The sequence below is a fragment of the Tachysurus vachellii genome, chromosome 14, assembly GCF_030014155.1.
Source record: "Tachysurus vachellii isolate PV-2020 chromosome 14, HZAU_Pvac_v1, whole genome shotgun sequence".
In the NCBI taxonomy this organism is placed as follows: domain Eukaryota; kingdom Metazoa; phylum Chordata; class Actinopteri; order Siluriformes; family Bagridae; genus Tachysurus; species Tachysurus vachellii.
This window is the reverse complement of record NC_083473.1, coordinates 12,266,785-12,278,991: the sequence shown is the minus strand read 5'-3', so window position 1 is coordinate 12,278,991 and position 12,207 is coordinate 12,266,785. Positions and strand designations below refer to the sequence as shown.

General features: G+C 35.3%; 1 long non-coding RNA gene and 1 other non-coding gene across 2 annotated transcripts; one reads left to right on the top strand and one right to left on the bottom strand.

Annotated features, from left to right (window-relative positions):
• Positions 1–460: 460 nt before the first annotated feature.
• Positions 461–7,165, top strand: LOC132856727 (uncharacterized). Its single transcript, XR_009649451.1, has 3 exons — positions 461–509; positions 1,543–1,851; positions 7,009–7,165. It is a non-coding gene; the product is annotated as an uncharacterized LOC132856727 (long non-coding RNA).
• Positions 7,166–12,004: 4,839 nt separating this feature from the next.
• On the bottom strand, positions 12,005–12,077 carry trnar-ucg (transfer RNA arginine (anticodon UCG)). The gene has a single exon. It is a non-coding gene; the product is annotated as a tRNA-Arg (tRNA).
• Between the last annotated feature and the right edge of the window lie 130 nt (positions 12,078–12,207).

Below are 12,207 nucleotides of genomic sequence, written 5' to 3'. Positions count from 1 at the left end.
GCCTTTTTTTTTATTTTCATATTATGAATTTATAAATTATTTCAATTGGATCATCATTCTGAGATGTAAAAAGCGAAGAATTTTACAATATTGGTTCAAACATTTATCCTTTGATAGCAAATTGTCTGCATAACAGTTCTGAGTTTTATTTACTGCAGACTACCTGGAATACATTTTGTCTCTTGAGGCTGAAACATGGGACAGGCTAACATGTAGATAAACTCTTCTGGTATTTCACCTTTGCTTAAGCATGTTGCTTTTTTATTCATGTATCTCTGTTTTATATATTTTTTTCAGATAGGTGACTCCTCATCCTCAATATTTCCCCCCACTCGAGCAGAAACAGCAATAAGCATGGAGAGGGGTTGGTTTCTGTCTTTGGTTATCTAGCTGTATGAGTATAAAAACATGTCATAAAGCTAGATAACCGAAAGTAGAAATTAATCTCTAACTCACAACAATCTTGTGTGAATCTCCCAAACCATGTGACCTAAGGACATGTTTATCAGGTAGGCCTGCAGACACTTTTATTAGAATGAAAACCATTTTGTGTAAAATTTTAAAAATAAACTTCTTTGAACAGCTTTCCAAAAAGAAAGCTTTCCATAACTTACCATTTTTCAAATATCAGCTCAAAAAAGCTGATATTTGAAAAATGGTAAGTTATGATGCTATATGGACCACATGTAACCATATTTACAAGTGTAACTTAAATTATAATTATACATTTAATGTAAGGATTTCTAAACTGTTTCATTTCCAAATATTACAATTGCACATATAGGCTAGATCATTATAGCCAGGGTAGTTTAAACAGGCTGGGTATTTGGGGTTTTGTGGACTTTTATTCTCATTTGCAACATTTTAAGGTAAACTTTTTCTGATGCTTTGTGATTCTGTTCTTGTCTGTGTGTGAATGAATAAAAAACACCTGCATGACTGTGTCTCAAAATCTATCCTCAGATTTGTTTGTTTTCTACTGATGAAGGTATAAGTAAATGTTCAAGTGCTAAACCCACTCCTATGCCTAAGGTTTTGCACTTTTTGTATGAATTAGACTGTGAGAAGTCTTAGAAATGTAACTGTATGGATGTTTTCGCAATGCAGAAATAATTGTAGCACTCTATTGTATTTATTCAGAATTTTATTAGTCTACATCATCACCTCTCTACAGTATTCAAAGTTAAGCTCTATTTTATATCTCTATGCTCTATATTATCTACACTAGCTAAAAACTAAAAATATATTTTGTAATTTCTTTTATATATCTGTGAATTCACAGTGATTTTGCATTGCTGTGGATCATACCTTCTGTCTTCAGGTTTATTTATTTATTTATTTTAAGCAAATTGTATGCTTCCAATAGTAAAATGGGATATGTTCTAGTGTATCCTATACTAGATAAGTTTGTGCAGAAATTGCTTTATAGAGTCTGTGCAGCAGACCCGTTAATGGTTGCCATGGTACCAGCTTGGTGATAATAACAATGAGTATTTTTCAATGCTTAATTTTAAATTCCTCTTCTTCTGTGTCCCTTTTCAGAGCTCTGTTCCAGTCTACAACATGCCATAATAAAGTACAGTGTCATGAACTTAGGCTGCATGCTGTACAGAAGAGGTGGCATATACATAGATGCTAGTAGGAAAACACCTTTGTTCCTGACTGCCATATTTCTCATCATGCCGAGAGATCTCCGGTGCCATCTGGGGATATGGGGCACTATGCCCGTGCCACCGGTGATAAAGCACCATTATCTCCCTGGAGCCTTGGCACAATGAACGAGGAAGGCAGGGAGGCCATCTTGAGGGAGATCTCACTGAAACAGCTAAGATGGCTGGACTGGCATACGAGGTGAGTTGCATCATAGCCTTTTCTATTCCTGTGTGTGTGTGTGTGTGTGTGTGTGTGTGTGTGTGTGTGTGTGTGTGTGTGTGTGTGTGTGTGTGTGTGTGAGCATGTGCATGGATGCATTTGAGAGCTAAACCGGTCCTGCTTTGCCTATCTGATTTTACAATACTAATTAACAGAGTGGAGGAGGGGAGGTAAAGAAAACAAATAAGCTGGCACCGATTGCAGTAGAGGCTGCCATCTTCTTTTGTTAGGATTGCCATGTGAATTAACATTGAACTCTGGTCTTTATGATTTTTGTTGTTTCCACACAGCTACCATTACATTGTAGCTTAACTAAAAATGTAATCTTATAGATAACATACTAAAAATGTAATCTTTTACCTGGTGATTAAAACAGGAAACACTGTGAGAAGCTGTCAGGCTTTTTTTTAGGCTTCCTCCATTTGAATTATACTGGCAAAATGACATGAACTATGTTTTCACAAGGACCTTGTTTTTTGTAAGTTAAACATAACTGTAACATTCAAATACAACTGGAGAGCATGATGTGTGCATAATTAATTAGCATTCTGATGCTCTGTAATAGGTTTTATATATTTGATACCTCAAACTGAAACATCATCCAAGAGGAATGTAATTATTTTTGTGATAGAGCAGTGGGAAAGTTTCATATGTAGTACACAGTTTAACAACACACTTCCTTTTCTTAAACAAATAGTTTTGTTTGCAGTCAGGGATGGATAATGAGAGGAAAATAGAGAGGAGACAATAAAGCAACTAGCACTGCTAATGAGTGGGGCTGAGCAAAGATCCTCTTGACATAGTTGCACTGAAAGGAAAGAAAAGGCCAAAGCTTCAGTGTGTCAATGGGAGAGGCAGCATCCCAGAGGTACTTCCCATAGACTTTGCTCTCTGCGCTATTCTCCTGGTTTCACTGTTCTTCATTCCCTCTTCCATTCCAAACCTTCTTTGCCTGTAGAAATGTCAACTAGTTAAAAAAGTGAACTAAAGAACCAATGAATGACTGAATGAAAATGAATGTACGAATAGCTCTGCAAAATGCTCTTTTTCTTTGTGCGTGTTATGCACAAGTACAATTTGCAATCCATAACTTTTTTTAAAAGTGTAAGACTAAACTTGCTTAAATAATATTATTTAGATCGTGAAATTCATGTGCACATAACCCCGCTTGAAATTTATAAATAATACTCTTTTGCCAGGTGTTCACAACATATATTTGAATTTTTATTTATTGCTTTAGAGTGACAAAGAGCAATGCTGTGACACATTCTTATTGCACGCTAGCCACAGTTGAAATGGCTAAAATGGCACCCCATGCCCCTGGCACTCTAGTCTCCATCTTGAATGGACATGAGAGTAAGATCGGCCCATGGGCTGCCATGGGGTCGGCAGCTGCAGCAGCATGCCTTAATGAACAGAACGTGGTGTCTGCCATTATTATTCTGCCCCACTAGCATCTTTCCTCGCTTATTGTAGGCCCCCTCCCTCCTAAAGCACCGTTCCCACCATTGTCAGGACTGGTACTTCTACACCATGGCTTGAAGGGGGGCAGGGTGGGAAAGCCCGGAGCAGACTAGACAGGACCAGATGCCAAAGACATTAGACTGGTATGCAGATTGGGGAGCTTTTGTGTGTGACTGTGTGTGTGTATGCATACAGGCAAATAAACAGGAGCAGGCTGTAGGCCCCTGATCATGTTAATTGGTCTTCTCATTGCTAATGCTTGTCTGGTACAGATGGAGATGTTGTGGTGGCATACGTGAAACAGGGCCCTTTGTCCAATATCTAAAATGTACATTACAGCTATAGCAAGAAGTGACCGTTAGATTTACTTCACAATTACAGTAGTAAAGATTTATTGCACAGTTACAGCATATTGCACTCATTTATATTTCATTTTGTGTTGTAGAATAATTTGACCATAGCTTAATTATTTTAACCTGTCCACATATTATAATATTCATCTATATCACATCAATATATTATACTGTAAGTTAGGATAATATTTTTGAGTGTCATATTTAAGTATTGTGCTAATGGTTATTAAGCTCTGGTAAGTGAAGATTTCAGTATAAGTGTACATTTATGATTATCAGCATTTATTCTAACCAGCCTTTTTCTGTAGATATAGAGTATAGAGACCACCATTAAAAAACACAAAGCCAGAGATGGATTTTATAACAAATGTCACTATGCACATAAGATAGACTATATGGTGTTAACCTGCTATAGTTTAGAATAAAAACAGAGCAGAAAGAGGTAACATAGGCACTGTGAATCAAAAATATGAGTTGGTTTCAGTGTTTGGGAGGATGAAGGGGAGAGGCATTTGATGATGGCGAGATGCGGCACCATGTTTAGTTCTCTCTTCCCGTTACTGTGAAAATGAGCTCTGTTGTGTGCTGGCAGCTTGGCATATGTATATAACTTTGATTTATTTTTTTTAGTTTTAATCATTTACTTTCCAAATAGTGGAGTCCTAAATTAATTTTTTTTTTATTGATTTGGCATTAAATAATAATTATGAACATATTGCTCATTTGTTATACGTTTCAGAACAGGGTTGCATATGGTCTTATACATAGTAATTCCCAGATCACATATAGCAAGTCCACACATTTAGTGCAAATTTAGGTCAAGTGCCTGAGGGATCAAACAGTAAGGCTTTCTGTGTGTCAGAGGGCAAAAGCTTATAACTCTCATTAATGAGGTACAGTAAATCCTCTAAAGGCAAATAATAACATCAGGAGATCAGTAAAATCATTATGAATGCCTTGGGTGTTTACATCGGCTACATTTTGACAGACATACCAAACTGTAAGCATCCATACTGCACATGTGGATGCTGCATTTTACTTGTTTTTACACACACACACACACACACACACACACACACACACACACACACACACACACACACACACACACACACACTTATCAGGCATCTTTTTTAGTCCATGGTCATCTGAAGTGTGGAGGGTTTTTATTTATCATAGAGAAGAAATCCTTATAAAGTTATTATTAAGTCAGACCTCTTCACTTTGTGTAAATGTGGATTGACAAAAGAAGACATACACGGTTTGGCAAGAGTATTAAAATACTCTCATACACCATTCAGAGCCTTGGATGAGAGCCAATGTAGGTCAAGCTTAATCTTTAGCTTAGACTAATCTCTCACAAAGAATGTCTTAAGTATCTCCCAGGAAGATAGAGACGTTCTTCTAGTCTATGCTTTACAGATTAGAAGTTGTCTGCATTAGAGTCACATAGGCGGAGGTTATCCTCTAAGGTTAAAATGGGAATAAGGGTTTATGTTAACCAGAGTATGTAGAACTGCTGTACTGGACAAAACAGGACTACCTGGGATGGTGGAGAGTGTTATTCTTTTCTATCCTAAATACTGGTTCTGAAAATTTTTTGGACACATTCAAGAAATTGTTTAAAAATATGACATAGCAGTAGAATAATTTGATGTACAGTTGGGTGTATTATGTGCTGTTAATATTGGTTTAGAATTTTAAATTGAACTAGATTCATCAAATGATATACATTTAATGCTGTAAGTAAACGTGTTACATAAAATTCTAACACATTTCTTATTGTTAAACCTATTAAAATAAGATTTAAAAGCTAACAGTATATAATAATTAGAAAATAATATATAATATAATAATATATAATATAATAATATAAAAGCCAACCCTTACAACTACATTAAAAAATACTGTATTATATAAATCTCTCTGTAGAGCTGCAATTCTGCATTTGATATGCATGTGAGACAAAACTTTAGCTATCCATCAAGTTCAAGTTCATTGCTGTTGAAGCATCCTGGCTGTAGCCTGTCTATAGTCGTATACCCCTTTCTCTCTCCATCTCTCTCTCTGTCGTCCCTCTCAGAGGGAGAGCTGTTCACCCTTTGACCTGTGTGGAGGTTGCTATGGGAGGTAGGCTGGCTGCCTCAGTAATGTGGCTGTGAAAAGGCAGTGCTGTCAAGGCCATCTCAAGATGTGTGCCCCCCTCCACTCCTCCGCAGCTGGGCACAGACCCAGAGCCTGGGAATGTCAGAGCTTCGGGTTCATCAGACACCCCCTAACCCACAGTATCCCCTCCGAGACGCCCCCCTCCCACAGCTCCAGTCTAGCCATAGTCGCAACCGTCTGTCTAAAGCCACATTCGAACCCCTGTTTGTGCAGCACTCATCCCAAGTGCAAAGTGTGTTTTAGGATAACCCTAGAGCATCTCAGCTTTTAGAGAACTATTCGCTAATTTTCTCTCCCTCTCTCTCCCTCCCTGCCCCTCTCTCTCTCTCTCTTTCTCTCTATGTTCTGTATGCAGATAATTACTTTGCCTTTTAAAGCATTACATCTAACAATGAAAAGTGAATGTAGGGGATATTGCTTGCATAATTGTGTAGCTATAAAATATTTGTAACTAAGCCAAGCAATACCAATTGGCATCACAGACTATGTGCTGAAAGCAGAATTATGAATTTGTGTGTGTGTGTGTGTGTGTGTGTGTGTGTGTGTGTGTGTGTGCGTGTGTGTGTGTGTTTGTGTCTGTGTGGCTGCGTGTCTGTGTGTGTTGTGTCCGTGTATGCTTCATGCATGTTTTCACCGTTCATTCTAGTCCTGCATGCTGCTGGGAGGGGACAGAGAAATAAAAGAAAAGTGATTTGCATAAGCTGTATGGAGTCCAAAGACTGGTGAAAAAAATAGATATCAGCAACCCACTAAAAGAAAAAAGGCAAACACTGTGCTGGGCAGACAGGAAAGAGAAAGGCAGTGTTTGCATGGGAGATGGGGGTGAAACTGACAGAAAGAGTCTGATCTGCTCACCTACAGTGATAAAAGGAACTGGATAATCTTTGTATCATTTTAAAACTGTGACAGAGTTGACACATTATTTACAAAGACTTATTGTAATAAAGAAAAAGAATAATAATAATAATAATAATAATAATAATAATTATTATTATTATTATTATTATTATTATTATTATTATTATTATTATTATTATTATTGTTATAGTTAAGTTCTTATTTAATAATGTTAAAATTACACTATCACATGTAAGATTATTTTAAACATTTAAAATAACACCCTGCCTTTCTTTTACTTTTTACCTTTTTTCAGAGCACTCTTGGTGTGTTAACTGCAGCAAAGGACACTGAAAACCATGATGGAATATGGACTCTTTTCTCTTCAAGAATAGAATTATAATATTTGTATTAAGAAAATGTGATTTTTTTTGTCATATTGACAGTCAACTTCATATTTTTACACAATCTATATTTGAGTAGGAGCTTTTGGTTTATTGTTTTAATTTGAGATTGTATCCTGTTTTTTAGACTGTCATTTCTTTGTTCAGCAAAAACTAAAACATTATACATTATTTTTATATTGTTGAGTTTGTTTTACATAAAAGTTATGAATAAAAGCTATTTCAGAAACCACTGTCAACGAATTCTGTATGAGACAAACAGCCAACAGGAAATTCAGACACACACTATTTAGGGCAGCTGTGTGAAAATGTTCACTTGCACTAACAGGGTCACTTCTCACCTCAGTGCAGATTAAACACATGATACTAACGGCACCTAGTGCTGGCTAGAGATTACATAATAAGAGGAAATTTAGCAATTTGAGTCAGCACCCTGGACAGCGGACAGCACTGTAATATAGCCTAGACAAAATAATTTTCTCAAAATAATCCACTGTGTGGAATGAAAGGGATTTTAAAAATCTGTACAATTTCAAAACACGTAACTGAAAAATAATAAAAAATTTACAAAAATCCCACTGTCGAGTATTAAAATAACTTGGGAACTGGATGTAAGACAAATCTACACTTTCAGTGCCAGTCACAAGCCCTAAAATTAGATGGTTGTGTCAGGAAGGGCACCCGGAGTAAAGCATGTGGAGCAACAACATAAATTCTAAAACAATACGTTCCTCAAACGTGTATAGTACTTTTTAAATATATAATTTCTTGGGTTTTACAATAAGGTAATATAGAAAATATAGTGAGAAGAGCTTTGCATGCATTTTTTTTTTCAAAGCTCTTCTGGATGCACACGAAAGGATGTGAAAATTTGGATGTGGTTTAATAAAGCTTTAATTAGTCGCTTAAAGGCTGCTCAGCTGTGCAGGCAAAACGAATAAACCAATGCACTGACATTACGAGCTCAGAAGCTCACCTCAAGGAAATTAAAATATTTCCATGTCACGAAACTAGAGCGATGCCTAACTTCAATATGGTGGCTCCCTTTATTTAACAGACCCCTTAAATAGAGACCTGGACTACAAGGAAATAAGCTTTAGTAATCTGTAAAATACACACTGCAACAAATCAGAAGCATTGACTGCAACTCAGTTACCCCACTACATCACATAGTTCTTTAAAAGAGCTGGTATTTCAGAGTTGTTTTTTTATTGATACGTTTTTTATTTGCTTTATTTTTAACGATTTCTTGATATTTTAGCGTAATTCGTCCTTTCCCCCAACGCTGGTTGTGGGGAAAATATTATTAAACAGTTAAATAGTTTAGACTATTAAATAGTTTAGAAATTACAATAAGACTACAGGATGGAAAAATAGCATTTGACTGATTATATTAAATAATTTTTTTTCGAAAATATTTTCCTGATAGCTGTATTTTGATGAGAATAGACTAAATTGTGGCTTGTAACTGCACATACATTCGATCTTCTGCTATACAGATCACATAATTATGGTTTTTAAAGAGGCAAATTTTTGCAATAACCAATTTATTCTTGACTTAATGTATAGGCTAATTAACTTTAAAATATAAAGCCAGTGACGATGTATGTATTTATTTCTAAATACGTTTATATCAAAATGCAAACGTGTCTATGGAAACATTTTAAAACAAGAATATGTCGAATCACAACGAGTTAGTTCTGTTAAACTCACCAGCCTATAACTGAGTGTCCAGTATTGACCCTGACTCCCTTGGGGTCTGATCCGTTAAACGGACAGTGTATTGACCATGTATGACATTAACCGTGGCTGAATGAAGCTGTAGTGCACTCATGTTATTTTGAACAGGACCTGGTTGGTGGCACTGCCTTGGCCAGTCCCCTAGAGGACAATAAACCAAGCCAAAGGGCTCTGCGTTGGTCAAAGGTTAAAGTCAGAGGTTAAGGACCAGTAATTAAATGGTGATTTCCTTTTAATTCCCTCATGACCACTGTGCTGTCAATATGTTTGCTTCTTTTACAAGGTCACTAAATAAACATGTGGTGTCCAACTACAAGTTAATAAACTCTACAGATAGAGCATATAGCCTGCATAGCAGAATAGCACAGCACAGATTCTGTAAAACGCAGACAGACAGACAGACAGACAGACAGACAGACAGAAAAATAGATCAATAATAATTCCAATATAAAGCTACCTGAGTAAGAGTGCGATGTGTAAAGCTTCTAAATGTTGTGAAATATTTTATGTTACGAAATACTATTAAAATGAATCTATACTGTACTGTAACATAAAATTGCGTGTTCTACTTTGTCTGAACTATAAATTGCGATTCTTATGTTTTGTTTTTACTATTCTGATAATTTATCATGGTAGTTAGGCTCATAGGCTCATTTAGATAGGCTCATCAAGTTTTTCACACGTGTAAGGAATATGTGAGCACATGAAAAAAACAAACAAGTGAAAGTCCATTTCAACAATGTTATATTAGGAATTCAAACTAACACATGCGACCCCATGTGAATAATGTAGACATCTTTCAGAAGATCACATCATTAAACCACATACTAAATAAATGAATCATGTATAAATATTACGTGAAAATAAAAACATGTATGGAAACGTGCACAAGCAATCAAACAAACATGAAAAACACGTGTACATTTCATGTGATTTTTCGCTCCGGGACATTTTAATGGTTTATTTAGACCCCATTGAGTGTAAATCCTATTTATTTAGTGTGATAAAACAAAGGTTTAAATATTTCACCAGAGGTCTCCGACATACTGCAGAGAGTGAACAAGACCTGCTTGTTTCCGCAAGCCAGACTGCATGAGTGCTGCTGAGGATGGAGTGTGTGTGATAAGTTAGCATAAGAATGGTGTCGGGCTTGTGAACTGCTCTGACCTTTTAACCTTTCTCTCTGAGGACATGAATAGCATGGCTCAGGGCCTGGCCAGCCTTTTCACGCGCTCTTAGACGTGCCTAAGCTCCTAAGCATGGTGATTTAACGAATGAACGTGTCCTTGTCTTTAGGGTTTGCTATTACACACACTGCCAGAGGTTTGTTTAAAGCGTCCCCCGTAGATACACACAGCCTGAGAGAAAATAGGCGGTCTGATCTAAGACAAGGACCCATTTACTAGGAAAGCTGCGGGATAGTCTATGGATCTTGCTTCTGTTCCTTTAATATAAAACTGAGGAAGAAATTTGGCAACAGAGTCTCCATTTAATGAATCTGCTAAGAAATAGAAATATATAGAAGTGTAACAGAACAATAATTCTTGACCCATGTCAAATTTCATATATATATATATATATATATATATATATATATATATATATATATATATATATATATATATATATATATATATTCACTGTAATATATATAATAATATAGTAATATATATTATATATAGTAATATAGTAATATATAGTAATATATTCAGTAAGAAAGTTACTAATTTATATATTTCTTTTGTTGCTGTGGTGGTTCTATCAAGCACACACCTTTTACCTAAAGATGTGCATGCAGTTTTACACTATGCTCCATTATAGACACAATTAATGATAGAATAATTTAACATACAGGACACACACATACAAATAACAGTGGCAGATGCCAGATACCTTGTGAGATCCCAATGTCTTCAGCTCATGACATCACTGTTTTTCTAGCTGATAAACATTTAGAGATTGGGACACTCTTATATAGTGGGGTATTTTCAATGTCATGAACATCATAGTGAGGCCCCCAAGAGAACAATGTTATTTATTTATTTGTTTGTTTGTTTGTTTACTTATTTATTTTGTTCCTTTAAGAACCATTGACTGATGTTTCTTTAACTGAATGGAAGAATCTTTCACCATATGTGTTTACATTCCACTGTAATCGTTAAAGTTTTACGTGTTAATGATAATTTCCTGTTGACTCCAAAAAACACAGTCACAATATTTTAATAAAACATTTAAAAGATCTTTATGGATACAATAATGGATGTATATATATATATATACATAGGAATATATGAGCCAGAGGAATTTGTGCGTTTTATATAAATGGAATATTAAAACTTTTTATATTTAATAATAATAATTGGAATTTGATAATAATTGGAATATTTAATGGTATTAAAACCAGACACTTTATTATTTGGGTGTGTTGATTAGAAAAAGAATGACGGTAATATAAGGATTTGTGAGCTATTTGTTTTTTAAAATAGTGAAAAAAAATAGTGTTAATTCTGATTATTGCAGATTATTATAGAAAGATGCTCTGTGGCCTTGTAACCTGTGATAAACCTGATAAATATGATAAATCATTTTTGTGACAAACCCATTTTCATGCCTACCACAGGTTTATCTTCTCACGAGGAGCTGCATGGTAAGTGCTAGTGTGTAGGACGACCCTGACCCCTGGCGGTGTTATCTATGTACTGCAACTTCCCATTTAAAAAAAACATAATCTCATAAAATATAATATTTCTATATTTCTATATTTCTATAAAAATATAATCTTATAAAATATAATATTTCTATAGTTATATACATCTCCGTTTACATTTTTGGCGAATTGGCAGTTCCTCTTATTCAGAACAAACTCTAAAATTTGATGTATGTACAGCAATACAAATTGCAAACATATAAAGGTCTGTAAGGATATGTATATATGTTCATGGTATTTAAGTGATCCATTAGAACATTAAAAAAATATAAATCCCGAGTGATACGAAGGCTTTTACGAAAAGAAAGCTTTTTCCTCTTAAATAAAAATAATTAGTAAACAAATATTGTATTAATTAAATACATTTTCCCAAACTTCCGACACGAATAACTTGATATTTATGACTCTTACTCGGGGGACTAAATGTGTTTATTAGAAGAAGATCTTAAAAAGAAAAATTACGACCCCGGCAGGACTCGAACCTGCAATCTTCTGATCCGAAGTCAGACGCCTTATCCATTAGGCCACGAGGCCTGTAAGGAACGCTTCAAAGTTTCTCGTTTAGTCGTTGTGAGAACCGGAAGTTATATAATATATATATGCAGATATATACATAATATGTATATATCTGCATATTATGCAATGCTCTATTGCAGTTTGTAAC